The sequence below is a fragment of the Vicugna pacos genome, chromosome 24, assembly GCF_048564905.1.
Source record: "Vicugna pacos chromosome 24, VicPac4, whole genome shotgun sequence".
Lineage (NCBI taxonomy): Eukaryota > Metazoa > Chordata > Mammalia > Artiodactyla > Camelidae > Vicugna > Vicugna pacos.
This window is the reverse complement of record NC_133010.1, coordinates 21,664,793-21,681,588: the sequence shown is the minus strand read 5'-3', so window position 1 is coordinate 21,681,588 and position 16,796 is coordinate 21,664,793. Positions and strand designations below refer to the sequence as shown.

Genomic DNA, 16,796 nt, shown 5'->3' with positions numbered 1-16,796 from the left:
TTTTATATATGGCGAACGGAGAAGTATAGATGAAGGCAGATAATCCCAAAGAGTTAAAGAATGTAATCTTAAAGAGTTAGAGGACAAACAAGTGGGTCAGAGCTAAACGGGCAATGGGACAGGGTGAAGAAAATGTGAGCGAAGGGCCTTGAGATCTGAGTAATCATACAGATTGTTATTTTGCCGGGGAACAGTCACTGAAACAATTTGCTCCTTTGGCACTCTAATTTGGAATGAGTTCATGGTCATATGCATTTGGTGGAATCAGCAGATAACACCTTTTAGAGAAACTGTATTGATTTGTGACCCAGGAATATAGAAGAGGGGCCATTATACACTTCTTTGGTAAGACAAGAAGCACTCACTGCCAGTTTGCCTGGCTTGCACATTCTGCAAGGTCATTTTCTACCTTATCCGTGGATTCCATAATGAGTAGAATAAATATGACGTCTTGCTTTTCTGCTGAGGGATGAATAAAGGGACCTGGTTAGTAGTCTACTTGAGGAAATAAGCTCTGATATTTACATTCTGTCTAGTGATTCACAGGATCATTAAGTTGCAAGGACAGAAGAAGAGCTGGCACTGAAAGCATACATCCTGGTTACTTAACATGAAAATACTTAAAAATGTCCCAGGAATCCAGTAAATATTTCCCATCTCTGAGATCATATATATTCTAGTCTCATTTCAAGACACAGGAGACCTTCATATGGTTAACTAGTGGTGTCCTTCCCAATTTTTTGAAGTTAATTCAATTTATTTTTGCTATTCTAAGTTTTCATCATCCCTAGTTTCCAACAGGAATGGAAAATTATTTTTCCAATAGGAATGCTTCTCAAATTGTGTTGTCAAAAGAGAATATCATAAATGTATCCACACTAAAGTGAACCGCAAATGATTAGTAAGATGAATCATGCAGTGTAATAATTCCTACAGGCATGTCTGTATTAACATGACTGAACCCTAGAACACAGGGGATATCTAATTAATAATATTATTAATAATAATATGAATCAATGTAAAAATGTAGACATTAAATCAGTCATCAAAATTTGGAGGTATTCTTGAGGCATTGATGTTTTCCGTGGTCTCTGAAACGCCGTCTAGCTAGGACTATTATTTTTTTTTACAGTATTCATGAACGGCAGAGCACTGAGCTAAGGGCTGGCCATGTACTAATTATCCCATTTATTCCCGTGCACTCCCAAGCTCAAGGCCACACACCACCGCACCTAGACAGCTAGAAATAAAATCCAGGTCTAATGCTGTAAACCCTTTGTGATCTGTTCCACGCAATTTCTGTTCACTTTTGCTTGTGCTTTTATTCACTTTTTATATTTTTCTCTCTTCCTAGCATATAGTAAGTGACTAAAAAACTTCTACTGATTATTGACTTGGTTCTCTTTTTAATCCCTTTCATCCTACCAAGATTTCATCTGCATTTTCTAAAGGTGACCATTTATTCATTTGTTTATTGTTTTAAAATATTTATTGGAAAGAAGTGCAGGCCTTGTCCTAGATGCTGGGGAAGAAATCCATCTAACATTTATTTAGTACTTAAGTGCCAGGCAGGTGAATACCTCAGAACCATAACCCATGATGTATGAATAATTACAATTCATAGTTTACAACAGAAAAATCTGAAACATAACATGTTTACATGGGTAATGGAGCTGGAGTATGAACTCAGGTTGTCTGAGTCCAGGTCCCATGGTTTAACTTTCAGAATATACACTTCTCAGTCACAGAGCGTTGGAAATGATCCAAAAGGTCTTTCCTTGGCAGTGCTGGCTTTCCAGTGTGGGTAGGCAGATGTCAACAAGTTAACATATTATTAATTTCAAATGGTGGCAGCTGTTATTTAAAATCTATCATTATAAAGTTCAGTTGCTTAAAAAAAAAAAGGAAACCAAATGAACAATTCGATCTTGGTTTCCTGTTTTACTCAACGTTCATATAGAGCCTACTGACATTGAGAAGGTGGCTCAGGAAACCATATCATAGGAAAGTAGCAATATGTTAGTGAAAGTGTTTCCAAAGTTTCATCAATTTCATATTTCAATGTACTAATGGCTGTAGCAATATTGGTGTGTTCCAATGCCATTCTTGACTAGAGGGAGGCCCCCAAATGGTTATATTTTGCCCAACCTTAGCCAGGCTGGGGTCTTCCCCTAAATCCCAAGGTTCCCAAGGCTCCATCCTCTGCAGGGGCCCTGAACACAGTCCTAGGGTTGGTCCAACATTTATCTGTCTAGACCAATCTGTGCCAGGAGTGGAGAGGTGTGTAGGATGACTGTCAGTGGCGGGAAATGAGAGGCAGCCAAGGAAGCGCCTTGATTCAGACAATGCGCAGAGTCCACAGCCTTGAAGACAGGATGGCCTAAACTCCCAGAGCCGACTCAGTTCCCACGCTCCCCTGGTAGCTGAGACTCAACCACTTTGCTGACTCCTGTGAAGTTCAGCAGTATCTCCTTGCTGAATCTTCCACTCGGTTCTCCATGATTCCTGTAGTCACCAGGACTCCACCACCCCCAGAGTACACCCTGATTTTTGTTATTTCATTTTTTCCCTCATGGGAAAAGATTGTTCTAAAAGTATATGTCTTCCTGCTATTTTGAAATCTGAGTCAAAGATTTGGCTCCTTTGCTTCTTCCACTTTTACGGTGTTCTTCCCAAAGCATGGGTGACTCATCGACGGTCTGAAATGGGTGGTGATCAGGGGCAGTCCGTCAGGTTCAGACAACAAATTCAATGCCTGTTTGTAGATGAACAGTTTATGCCAAACATCTCTGAGCTGATGCTTCTCCATGTAAATGTCTACCAGGATACTAGAAAACTGAATAAATTCATATGAACAGACTAATCTATTACTATATGTTCATTTTTTTTTTAATCCAAGGGGACAAGATCACTTTCTCTCAAACCCAAAATGCCTTTTAAATGAAATCCTCCCAAAGCCATTTTAACTCTGAAAATCTTTCCTACAATGATAGGAGAACAAATTGAGTGTACAGAGACTGGGATCAATTCCAAGTTATAAGATTAAGAGCAAAACAAAACACATCTGCATGGAGGATGACATACAGGAAAAGGTCTTTTTGTAGGTACACACTTTGCCATAATGAGAAGCAAGTTTAGATTTTTTTTTGAAACAACAGTAAAAGAGGATCTTGAAAATAGTGTATAAAAGTTGTTCAAATATCTTACTATATGTTACTATTTAAAGATGCATCAAGTGCTGCCGATATTCATTTCATTTGGGCCCTAATTCATCACACTCAGAATCAGTCCAAAGTCATTAATGTCGGAGTAGTTAGGACATGGCTCCTAAGTGTGCTGATCTCCTGGCTTTCTCTGACCTCACCTCTTCCTCAGACTAGAAAATTTGAGACTAATTTACCTATGGATAGCCTATTTGTTCAAAAATATTTAGTTTTATAATGTTCTATCTCTATATATATTTAAAGCATTCAGTTATATTTATTTAAAATATAAATTCTACTAATGTCTACTCATACAAAATTTCAAAGACTGAATACTATGAAAACATTAAGTGTATTTGACTTATACTGTGCTCCTAAGGGTAACAAAATTGCATTCTTTTAAAAGTGCTTTTTATTTCAGAATGTATTCATTCTAATTAACGGAGTATGGAGGCTTTGAAATAAATGCATCACAGAACACCAGAATTACACACAAACTCAAATTGCTCACCACACACCACATACCTACACGTATCTGCTGACATCTACTTGGCTGCACAGCTCAAAGCTTCTCTAAGGGCAGGTCACAGGGCATTTATATCCAGATTTTCCAGACAATGTTGGAAGTCTAACTTCTTTTCTTTTCTATTCCTAGGAAAACAGGATGATAGATTTTTGTCTCAGAATAAATCTCATAACTAAGATACCACTGCTTCTGTATGTCAAGTAACAAATTAGGAAAGTACACATGACATCTAGAGACACTCAGTGAAACAAGGTTAAAGCCTCTGGCAGGACTCCTTATTTTAGAGCAAAAGGCATCATTAAGAGCATGATTACTCAAAGCAGCTATTCTCTGTGATGCATCTGAAGTTGTGCGTGGTGGCAAATGGTATCACTGAACTACAAGTCCCTATTATGTTTTGCCTCTTAACAGCCCAGCCAGAGCCTTCAGATGTCCACATTTTCCCAACCATCTTGTGAGATCTCCTTTATCCCACTACAAAGAACAGATACAGCAGGAAAAAAATGTTTTCTGCAGACTCTAATTGGGAAAACTGTAGATTTTAAGAGCAGAAATAAGGGTGTCTCTTTGCAACTGAATCCACTTTCTTTACTGGCTTCCAAGACAAGGCTTCTTCACCAGCCATCCCCAAAGCAGACTCTGCCAACTTGAAATTTTCAGTACTTTGATACAGCAATGAAAGTTTATTCTGATACTATTATCTTTGTTGAAATGCAGACATGTTTACTTGTTGAGTTGCATTTAAAGAATTTTTTTTAATGTGTGTTTTGATTATGACACAAGAGCCAAGACTGGTCGTTCTCAGAAACCCTGGAAACTCCTTCCTGCCGGCACTCCCTTGAGTCTTCCCCCCGATCGCCTCCCACCTGGTCTCCTGATGGAACACTTTCTGGATCTGGTCCAATGGAGCAATACTCTCAAACAAGTTGGGTCATATTATAGAAAACTTAGAACGCTATGCTAAAGATTTTTAAACTGACTATATGGGTATGAGAGAGCCATTAATGATTTTCACACACACAAGTAACATGATCAGATTTAGGATATAGAACATTCATGATGCGAGCATTAAGTAAAATTGGCTTTCTGAAAGATTATTTCATGGCCTTCAAATTGATCCTACTGGCAATGAATCAATGTATCAATTGACATTTCTGTCCATGCAATCCAAAGCCTCAAAATTCTTTTTTCCCCTCAATTAAGCACTTAATCAAATTATATGATCTCAGTTTTTCTAAGTAGAAATGTCAAAAATAGCATTTTAAAGTCTACAAAACATGACTCATCAAAATATAAAATGAATACACATCGCAGATTTGATTCAATCAGGCATTTATAAGAAATTGAATAAAGGAAATTTAGGATTAAGTGGCTATGTTAGATACAAAACTGATTAATGTCTACAGGGAAATAAACTGCATCTTTTGATTTAGCTACATATTTGTCTAGTCATTGTTAGGACTAACAACAGAGAATCCTGAGAAAGTTATAAGGCGATAAGTATAGTATTAAATAAAAAGAACAGCGTGACAGAGTAACTGAAATGATGCAACTAAAATGAGTAATTAAATGAGTAACTAAAATATTGCAGTGCAATATTTAGTGATTTTTAAGCAAGATGTCACATGCAACAAATTTTTACCCTGCAAAGCTTTTTTTTTAAACTCTAACATTCTATACTAACATCTTAATATCAAGGGCACTGAGTTTACTTCCAGAAAGGACAAGAAAACAAGCAAAGGAAAAAGGGATAGTATCTGTTACATTCGTAAAAACTGTAAAACATCACCACTTGATTTTAGAGAAAGGGAGGTACTTTTTTTACACCATGTCATGGTATGTTTTCTCAATGAATAAACCAAGTTTGAGAATGACAGTCGAGCTCAATAGATCTCAGAGATAAAGATGGTGGCATGAGTTTACAAATGAAGCAGGAATCAGTTCCCCCTTTAAGCACATGAAGAGTTTGTGGCAAGTGCCAGCAGCAATAAAAAGCCAACCCCAAGCTGAGAGCCAACCAGTGAAGAAACCATCAATCAAGTACATGAAAGGCTCTAAGAAATAAGAATAATACCATTAATTTTGAAAGCTGAGTCAGTATATGAAACTGAGGAAATACTTATGTGACAATATGAATTGCATGGAAAAGAAGAAAAATCTAACAGAAATATATGCATATTAAACAAAATCATTTTATCTGTAAATTCTTTTATACAAATCATCTTTTTGATGTACTATGAACATATTTTCCCCTCCCCCAACTCAACCAGACATATTTCTGTTGCCTTAATATTCAAAATTTTTAAATGAAAGGCAGGCAGCTTAGTCTAATGGAAAACACCTATGATTCAAAACCTCTTGCCTCCATATCAGAACTTTTTTTAAAAAAACTCCAAATCTCAGTATTTGATAATGTATTTGATCTCTTTTAAAGTGACTCAAAGTAGTAAAACCAGATCTTCATATCTAGTCCTTATTTCATTATGCAAATGAGAAAGCTAGAACTCATCTTTGATAGTTAATTTCCTCTAATTCACCTCTCTGTCCTCCAACAACAACATCCTATTGCTATTATGACTTATACATCTTTTAAATATTTTCATTCCACCCTCTGCACCATCACTTGGTTAGTCCAAGCTGATGTCAAGAGTTAATTCAATAGCCTCCTAACTGACCTACTGATATTTACTCAAGTTCCTCCCCTATTTCTACTCAATACTGTTACCAGACTTCTCTTTTCGAAACATAAACATGTCACCACCTCCTTCTTTATTGTTAAGATCATTTCATGGTAGATCTGTGGTTGCCTGGGGACATGGGAGTGGGGGTAGAAGAGATGGATTCAAATGAGCATGAGAAAACCTGTGAGGTGATGGATATGTTCATTGTCTTGATCTTGGTGACGCTTTCCTATGCCAAAATTCGTCAAACTGTACACTATAAATATGTATAGTTTAGGGAAATTATATTCTATTAAGTCTTAAGAAAAAGACACCACCAAAACTTTGCCCATTTCATTAGCTCTCAGGTCCCTAATTATTTTTGACAAAGCAAAAGGCTTTCAAGATTCCCGCACTGACTTTTCACGGCTTGATAGCTGATTTCCTGTTATTGCTGAATAATATTCCATTGAATGGATGTACCACAGTTCATTTATCCATTCATCTATTCAAGAACATCTTGGTTGTTTCCAAGTTGTGGCAGCTATGAATAAAGCTGCTACAAATATTCACGCACAGGTTTTTGTGTGAACATAAGTTTTCAAATCAGTTGGGTAAATACTAAGAAGCACAAATTGCTGGATCATACAGTAAGAACATGTCTACTTTTTTTTTTTAAGAAACCAATCACCAAATTTTCTTCCAAAGAGGCCGTACCATTTTGCTTTCCTACCAGCAATGAATGAAAGTTCCTGTTGTTCTACACCCTCACTAGCAGTCAGTGTTGTCCATGTTTTGGATTTTGGCCGTTCTAATAGGTGTGTAATGATATCTAATCATTGTTTTAATTTGCAATTCCCTAATCACAAATGATGTTGCACATCTTTTTATATGTATATTTGCTATGTATGTATCTTCTTTGGTAAGGTGTCTGTTAGGTCTTTTGCCCAGTTTTTAATCTAATTTTACATTGTTTTAAATTGCCAAACTTAAGAATTCTTCATATTTAGTAAACCAATTCTTTATTAGATATATCCTTTGCAAATACAGTCTCTCAGTCTACAGCTTGTCTTTTGCAGAACAGAAGTTTTAGATTTTAATGAAATCCAGCTTATCATTTTTTTCTTTCATGGATCATGCTTTTTGTGTTATATGAAAAAATCATTGCCAATGTACAGTCACCTACATTTTCTCCTATGTTATGGTAATTTAATATTCTTGTGGTTTATATTTAGGTCTACAATGCATTCTGAGATAATTTTAATAAAAGGTATAATATCTGTTTCTAGATTTTTTTTCTTGCATTGCAAGTCTCATTACTTTTCAAGAGTAATAAGAGTCATCTTAAAACATTACATCCAAAATAATTCATGAATCTGCAATAATTTATGAATCTGATGCTGGTCTCCTTTACAAATTATTCCTTATGAACTTGTTGACAGGGCCTCAATTTTGTTAATCTTTCACCATAACAAAAAAGCCAGTAAAGAACATATAAGTTCTAAAAATTATAATTGATTAATTCACAAAATAAGGCAGATTAAAATAGGGACAAGGATCAGATAATTTAAAACAAATAGTAAATCGGTAGAATTATAGCAAATCATATTTACATTACATTAAATGGAAATAGAATAACCACTCCAAATAAAAGGCAGATACTCTCACATTAGATAAAAGAAAAAAAAAAAGCAAGATCCTATGTCAACAGACTGAAAGTAACTGGAAAATAAACCATGCAAGTAGTAAGTATAATAAAGTTGCTTTATAGTAAAAAACAAAACAAAAACTGTTAACTCAGACTATAAGATAAAGGATTATCCAGAGATAGTAAGGATCACTTCATAATGATAAAGTGTAAATTCATGAAAAACATGTAAAAATTCTACATGCATGAGGATGAGGATGCAACAATGAGGATGCAAAATATATGAGACAGAACTTGACAGAACTGAAAGAGGCAATAAACAAATCCACAATCACTACTGATGGTTTTAATATCCCTTTCTTGGCAGTTGACAGAACAACTGGACTGAAAAATCAGCAAGAAATAGAAGATCTTAACATCACTAGCAAATAACTTGAACCAACCGTTTTTTATAGAATACACCAAGCAACTGCAGAATAGTCCTTCTTTTCAACTATGCATAGAACATTCACCAAGAGAAACAGTATGTGGGCCATAAAACACCTCTAACACATTTCAGAGGGCTGCATTTATTCATATTACGTTCTCTGAACATAGCAGAATTAAGTTAGGAATGAATAATGATGGGCTATCTAGAGAATCCTCAAATACTTGGCATTTATCAACACACTTCTAAATAACCCACAGCCAAAGAAGAAATCACAAGAAAAAATAGAAAATATTTCAGACTGAAAGATAACAAAAGTGTAATGTATCTAAATGTCTAGTTACTGCTACTACATAACAACAACTCAAAACTAAGTAGCATATTAGATAAACAACCAGTTTCTACTGTGTAGCAAAGGGAACTACATTCAATATCTTATAGTAACCTACAATGAAAAAGAACATGGAAAGGAATATATGTATGTAAATGTGTGATGAAAACCTTATGCTGTACACCAGAAACTGATACAACACTGTAAACTGGCTATACTTCAATAATAATTTTAAAAAACAAAATAGCATAAAACAGGGATTTTATTATGCTCATGAATTCTGTGGTTTGGGAATTCAGACGAGGAATGTGAGGGTGTCATGTCTCTGCCCCTCATCGTCTGCTCCTGATCTGGGAACACGGAAACATCTGGGGCAACTCAATGACTGGGGCTAGACTGTTTGCTGACATCTTTCCTCGTATGTTTGGTACCTGGGCTTGGGACGACTGAAGGCTCAGCTCATTGGAGCTATTGAGCAGAGCACGATGCATGACCTCTCCATGTAGCTGGAGATTTCTCCCAGCATGGAGGTTTCAAAGTAGCCAAACTTCAAGAGTCCCTTTTAAATACTAGTAAAAAGGTAGTCCAAATGAAGCTCTGATACGTTGCTTACAGGAATGGAATACAGAACAAACAGTAACTTGGCAAAACTTTCTGGGAGTGTCTACTACATTTATACATTTATAGAATAGGAATAAATTTCAAAAACAATATTTTAATAAAAGAAGCCAAAGACAAAGGATACAAATGTATGAATAGCTAAAACTAATCTATGGTGGAGAAATAAGAACTATAGTTACACATAGGAAGTGGACATTGCCTGTAAGGGGGCACAGAAGAAATTACAGAGTCAATATTACCTAATCAATGATAGTTATTTTGGATGTGATAATAATACTGTGCTTATGTAGGCAAATCTCTAATGCTAAAAATATGCATGCTTCAAGTGTCATGATGTCTGTAAGTTACTTTCAAATAGCTTATATATAGTATATATATATATGAGAATGATTGATAGGTATGTATACTGACATAAAGCACATGATAAAGCAACTTTTTTTAAATGTTTATCAATCTAGTTGAAACATACATGTGTTTTCATTGTCCAGTTATTTCATTATCTCTATAAAAAATCTGAACACTTACAACATTTATAAATTATACTAAGTAAATTCTGATTGACTTGGAAACAAATTATTTTTTAATTTATTAATTAAAAATATTATAACTCATTTCAGAGTATTTTGGAGGTTCAAATATCAATATTTGTTTTTATTATTACATCCAGAAATATCCCTACCTCATCATTGCAAGCATTTTCATTATTTCAGATAATCTATGCTTTAGAAATAAAAGTTTTCAACTAAATTATAAGAAACATAAAATTAAACTGAAGTAGAAAATTATGAAACTTATGTTAAGACAGTTGTAAGTAGACTTAGAAACATTTTTTGACCCAAAATAAGAACATATTTCGACCGAGGGAGAAAGAGAATACTTGGCACAGTGGAAGGTCCAGACAACACGCTCAATGGTGAGAGCATATGCTTTCCTCTAACTAGTCTAACTTGAGGAACCTATGCAATATTTTTATTTGAAAAACCAAGGTTGTATATGACCATTTACTTTTATTATCTAACATAACATATAGTGACAAGAGTATGGATAATCTTACACATAAATGTGCTGCAAATGCATTGCATTTATCTAGAAAATAATTCAGGAAAGCTGAGGCTAGTACGTCCCGGTAGCTATTCTAAGAATCATGGCATCCTTTGTTCTTAAAAGCATGTGAGACAAGCATATAATACTTCTCATCATCATCTCTCAGCTTCTAGTGGCTCAGTTTTAGGAGTAGATAGATGTTAAAAGTGGTCAATGGAGCAGGCATTCTTTACGTGCAAAGCTTAAAATTCAACCTAGAAGTAGGGTTCAAAATTTAGTTTTTTGCAAATTATCTCTTTCTATCATTAGATTTTGTAGGAGGAGATATTTATTTTTTCTTAATTGAAATTTCTTTTGATCCACTGGGGCACCAAAAAAAAAAAGCATCTCCTATGATAAGATGGATATTTAAAACACTGTATCAGAAAATTTTAGATGAAGGAGCAGCTTAGTTTTTAATTAAAAAAAAAGCACCTAGAGTTCTGGGTTCTCATCTACCCATTCCTCTTTTCCAGGCAGCAGATATAGCCTTTAAATACAGCAAGAGGGAGAAAAAAACTAAAGAGATTTTTATTTAAAGAAGGAAAAATACAATGAGGACATAATATACAAATAGAATTAAGTTTGAGAAATATTCCATGCACAAGATAAATTGAAGAAAATAAAATGCAAAACAAATTGAATTCATCTGATGAATTTATTCTTAGTAAATTGGCAGCATTACAGAAAGCAGTAAAAGAGCATTTGGATGTAATGGCTAAATCTAGAGCTAAAACACAGAAACACTGGTATTTTTTGTTGTATAAGTATGCATTCAACAACAAAATAATTATATTTTTGCCATTAACTCAAATATTCATTTTTACTGTATTTTTGTTTCTTTGTTACCTATCAATAGAAATTGAGGGTTTGTTTTATTTTTGAGATATAAGATATCTTGTCACACCAAGAAAAGCAAGATAACAAGTTTATACTGTATAGCACAGGGAAATATATACAAGATTTTGTGGTAGCTCATGGTGAAAAAAAATATGACAGTGTATATACCTATGTTCGTGTATGACTAAAAAACTGTGCTCTACACTGGAAATTGACACACATTGTGAACTGACTATAACTCAATAAAATAAAACTTAAAAAAAAAGAAAAGCAGAATAAAATGTTTGAGGGACATCAAAATAACACCTATGTTTTACTTTCTCCATGCATAAGGAAGTTAATCTATATTCAGAACTACCTATAAAATACCATAATGTGACTTTACAGTCAGCTGCATGCAGGATAGAGAATGAATAAGGTGAACAATGACTTGTGTTTAAGGAAGAGAAATAAAAGCTCACACAGGAGTTGAAAAAGAAAGAAAATAGTTCTAAATTACAGAGCTGAGATAAGTTATTATGCTCCATAATCTTTGATTAGTATCTTTAAGAATGTATGTGTATTCTTTTGGCCTCCATGGAAAGGTCTTCCCTCTTATTATTTGAATAATTAGAAAATCCAGCAATGAGAAGAGAAAACCTTAATTAGAAATTACAGTAGAGGCATAAAAAGTTCTAAATGTCACGTCTGATTCATTGCATGTCAATCTATCTGAAGTATCAGAATTATAATAATCTGCCTCTTAAACAGAAGTCAAATTAACTATTTTGGTTAAAGAAGGATATTATTAACTCAAAAAGATAATTAAAGCCTGAAAGCGATAGTGATGAAATCAAGAGAAGGCATACATATTCAGAAACATGCATCATAACACAGTAACCATTTCAAAGTGAAACTTGTGTGGAACGTTTAAGAAGTGTCATTTTAGAGTTATTCTGTAATAATGCTCATGACTGGTTGGCACTGCTTATGTCATTAGAAGAATTCTATTATGATTCATAAAAACAATACATTCACAGAAATAGTCATACCCTGCTGAAGTATTTTCATGTAAGAACCATCCATGAAAATTTCAGGTAAAACAAGTACAGCTATTGAATAGAAGACACACTTAAATATGTTTCATGTGGAAAATAAGAAAATGCTCCCCCAAGTGACATATGGTATCTCATCAAATAAATTATTTTCCATGTAGGTTATAGAAGAAAAGTGCATATCCAAAAATCCATCACCTAGAATCTAAATTCCTAATGATATTATAAGAAAATATTTCTCAGCTTTCATTTCAGTTTAATCATCTACCAATCACTTGTTTCAGATTTACATCTGAGGACAGTTATCAACATACTACAAATGCATAGCCTTTAACGTTCTGAATTAAGGTTTGATACACTGCCACCTTGCGATCATTTGAAGAAAGTTCACGTCTTTTGGGAAATGCATCTGCAGAGAAATAAGAACACAAGACCACTTCTACTTGAATGCTGTGCAAGAAACTAGCGCTCACTCATGTCAATTAGATACGGACAAAGTAGGTTAGGAGAGCTTGAATCTTTGTTTCACTAGCATTAAAACCTTTGGGAAGTTATTTAACATCTCTAAACCCCAGTTTACTTCTCCATAATGTGGAAATAATTATACAATTATTTTAAGAAATGAACATGGTAAGGATATAGTGTTGCTCAAAGTACATGGCATACCATAAACCCTGTTAGGAATCATACAATTGTTTTGAAAAACCAGTTTGAAAGTGATTTCATGACCAAGCCCAACTCTGTATTTTCTAAAAATATTGCTAAAGGTATTTTTGATTCTTCAGCAAAAAGAAAAAGTGGATGGTTTACTGTGAGAGTGGTGACATGTACAGTGGAGGTTTCAAAATGAAAAGAACACATAAAATTCTAAGTTTGAATTTTATTTCTTTCATTTGATAATTCTATAGTGCAATCATGACGCAGTTCTGAGTCAAATCCCTATGTGTATTTCCCACTAAATTAGCAGCTATGATATTGTCTTATACTGTGCTTCTTTTTAGACATTAAGCACATAATTATAGTGCCTAGCACATAGTAGGTGTGCAACAAATATTTTTGTGGGGTCAACATGCTAGATTTAGTTCAATGGGCATTTAGTGTCTATTATAACTCAGTAACTGAAATGGGTAGTTATGACAAAGTGAATGGAACATAGTTCCAAATGGGTAAAGGATAGAACCTGGATACAGCTAACTAGAATGCAAGTCAGGGAAACTGCAACAGACTTACAAACTAAAGAAGAAACAATTCTGATTAGAGGGGAAAAGTGCACAGAAAAGGTAACTAGAGAAAAAAAAAAAAGAGAGAGAGGAAGAGAGAGACACACACATTTGTTTCTCTCCTAGACACTTTTCCCTGTATCCACTAGCAGTTTTCATGGTTCATTTGGCAAAAATGGAGATGAATAAAGTGAATTTGCATAAGCAGAATTAATGACCTCGGAAAAATTCAGTACAGATGGAATCACATCGGAGTGGACTTCCAGTCCAAAATAGTGCTCTTAAAGTGGAAAACTATTTGGAAAGTTTCACCTTAAAACTGTGCCCTATTCCTGTATATCTTTTTAAAAGGAATTATTTCAATCTTAGATGGTCAAGAGAAGATGCATTTTCATCAAAGAGCAGGGCAGCAGCTTGCGCATCGTCATGCCTAGCAGTACAAAATAAAGACGAAAAGGGCAGCCTGAAAACCTCTTTTTCTCCTGTATTTATGAAGAGGCTAGCGCCCCTGAGTCAACAGATCTGGCCATAAATGGATTTTGATAGTGGAAAGAGAACAGCAGACAAGGAGACAGATAAGAAAAGAGTCTCAAGATGTTGGTGAAATTCTCACCACAGCCAAAAAATACCAAGTGGCTGTCACAGCACATCTTGATTGATGTTATTAAAACCTAGTTGGATCAATAAAGATTGCTTCCAGGTCACAGTGTGGCTCCCAGTTCTACTCTTGGGCTTAATGTGCTGTAAATTGTACTTAAGTTAAACTTCACTAAATCCTCATAGCCATCCCGTGATATCTACTGCAAAACCGCTCCTGACAAGGAGCCGCATACGCTGCATTTTCAGCATTGCCTGCCACAGGCAGAGAAGAGCAGGCAGACAGTAACGCATCCTATGCTCTAGAAAACACCCCTTTGTCAAGAATTCAAATTACAATTAGTGATTAACAAAATATGGGATCTGGCCAAATGTCAGTAGAAGACATATTCAGAAAGTGTTTTATATGAACTTCTAAAATATATATTATATATAATGCACAAATTGTTGCGGGAGCTAGAAACATAATGTGCCTATGTTATATTTTCTGCTCACCTTGAATTTTGAGAGGTAAAAAATATAATGGAACAGAAAGTAAGGCAAGGTGACAATATAGGCAAAACAAAGAGGAAACCACAGTCAAGGCTTTTCCACACGCTGCTGACAAGATCCTTCTCAAAGGAGCAACAGTCTGAACAATAAAGGGAAGTAAGGTTCACGCTTTACTCAAACATTCATTTAACAAATACTTACTGCCTAATTTATGCCAGGCAGGCACTGCTGGTGGCCCTGGAGACAACAGCAGAGGGAGCATAACCAAGGAGCTTACATTCTAACAAAAACAGATTAAACACTGAAATAAGAAGCATAGGAAGGACAATTACAGAAAATGAGAAACACTAAGAAAAAATATTAAAAGGGTGATGTGACCCACTATGACGTAGGAAGAGAGGGCTACTTATGCTGTAGTGAGGAGACCAAGTCTGGGGGTTGGGAGGGGCAGAGTGTTTCAAGCAGAGAGAAGCACCTGATGTACAGCTGTTGCTGCAGAACTTCTGCAGTTTCCAGGAGCCTGAAGATGGAGCCGAGCTGTGTGTGCTGTGAGGCTGGGTCTGACAGGCAGAAGCCAGAGTAGGTTGGATCTTCATGGCCATGGCAAAGACTCTGGATTTTATTCTAAGTAAAATGAAAAGCCCCTTGGAAGGTTTTAAGAAAGTGAAAAGAACTGTTCATATTAAAAGGATTGAAGGAGTCTGGAAATCGATTCCAGAGGGTCTGAAATGACAGGTTAAAAGGCTTAGGACTGGCGCGTGAATGAGGGGAGGACAAGTGGCTCCAGAAGGGGACTCTCAGGAAGATGCGCAAGATACAGCAATAAAGCAGGAAGACCACATCTTTAAAAAGCCTCTTATTTGGTCTACATGCACCCCTGGTACATGGGGGCCCTTATTATTTGACCCCAGCCTAACCTTGCATATCATCTGGAGCACTCATCAAACGTCCTGGTGTCTTACTGAAACCTTTCCCCAATATAATAGGCCCATGACTCCCCGTGTTCACATATGAACTTTTGCTCATCCTTTAAGATTGAGCTCAGATGTGTGTGACCTCTAAGGACGTCTTTCCTCATTGATGAATACTGCTTCCCAGACTTGACAGCATTACTCTATACATCTGCATTCTCTGAGTATCTCTCTCTTACATCAATTCCATATAGCACCCTAATGTTTGGCTTATATCTCTTCCGATATATATATATTCATATTCACTTTAATATCATCAATGACTAGCATTGGACCTCCATCGTAGGAAGACCTCAGAAAACATCTGCTGGATGAGTGAGTTGAAACACACAGGTGTCTGGGAATAAGGTCTGACAACACAGGGAAATAGCAAATGACTTCTTCCTCATAGGACACTAGCACTTCTGTATGTTTGTGTGGGTGGCAGATAAATTTCCTCCAGCCAGTAACCAATAATATTATTGGTTGAGCTACTGTCATAAGCCAGTTGTCTGGGAGCATGTAACTCTTATTTTAAGCTATTGTTAGCCAGGAGAAGAAAACTGTACCATGAAACCCTAGACCTACCTGTTATACAACAAACTCTTTAAAACAGGTGTGCAAGCATGCTGCCTTTTTACTTTCTTCTGCTTATAACAGACATTGCAGAGCATAGACAATGTCCCAACAATGCTTATAAATACCAAATAACGTTAAATACTTGTTATAAGTTGTTTGGGATGATCAAGTCAAACAGTAAATGTTGGATGATATGGTTAATGTGTAACTGAAGAACTCTCTCTGTCTCCAGTGTGAACAGGATTATTGTGGTAGCAGAATTATAAGATGCCTCAAGATTCCTTCCCTAGTGATATACATGTCCTATACATACACACCATCCTTTGGGTATGGGCTGGATCTGTGAATATTATGGGATATATATACCTTGATTATGTCACATTGTATGGTGAAGGTGAAGGGTTTTTATGCAAATGTAATTAAGGTCCCAGCTCCATTGATTTTGTATTATCAAAAGGATAATTATCATGGTTGGGCCTGACCCAATCAGGCGAGGCTTTAAAAGCTGGTCTGCAGGTTGGGAATGGAAGAAGCATCAGAGACGCTGATCTGCTGCCCTTGAAGAAGCAAACTGCCTCTTATTGT

At 35.6% G+C, this 16,796-nt stretch overlaps 1 long non-coding RNA gene across 4 annotated transcripts in view; it reads right to left on the bottom strand.

Moving 5' to 3' along the window:
• LOC116285336 (uncharacterized) overlaps nucleotides 1-16,796 on the bottom strand; it is a 499,682-nt gene that overhangs the window by 133,497 nt on the left and 349,389 nt on the right. For all 4 annotated transcript variants that reach the window (XR_012063891.1, XR_012063888.1, XR_012063889.1 and 1 more), the window contains exon 4: nucleotides 3,729-3,854. This is a non-coding gene — a long non-coding RNA (uncharacterized lncRNA). The remainder of the gene's footprint in view (nucleotides 1-3,728; nucleotides 3,855-16,796) is intronic.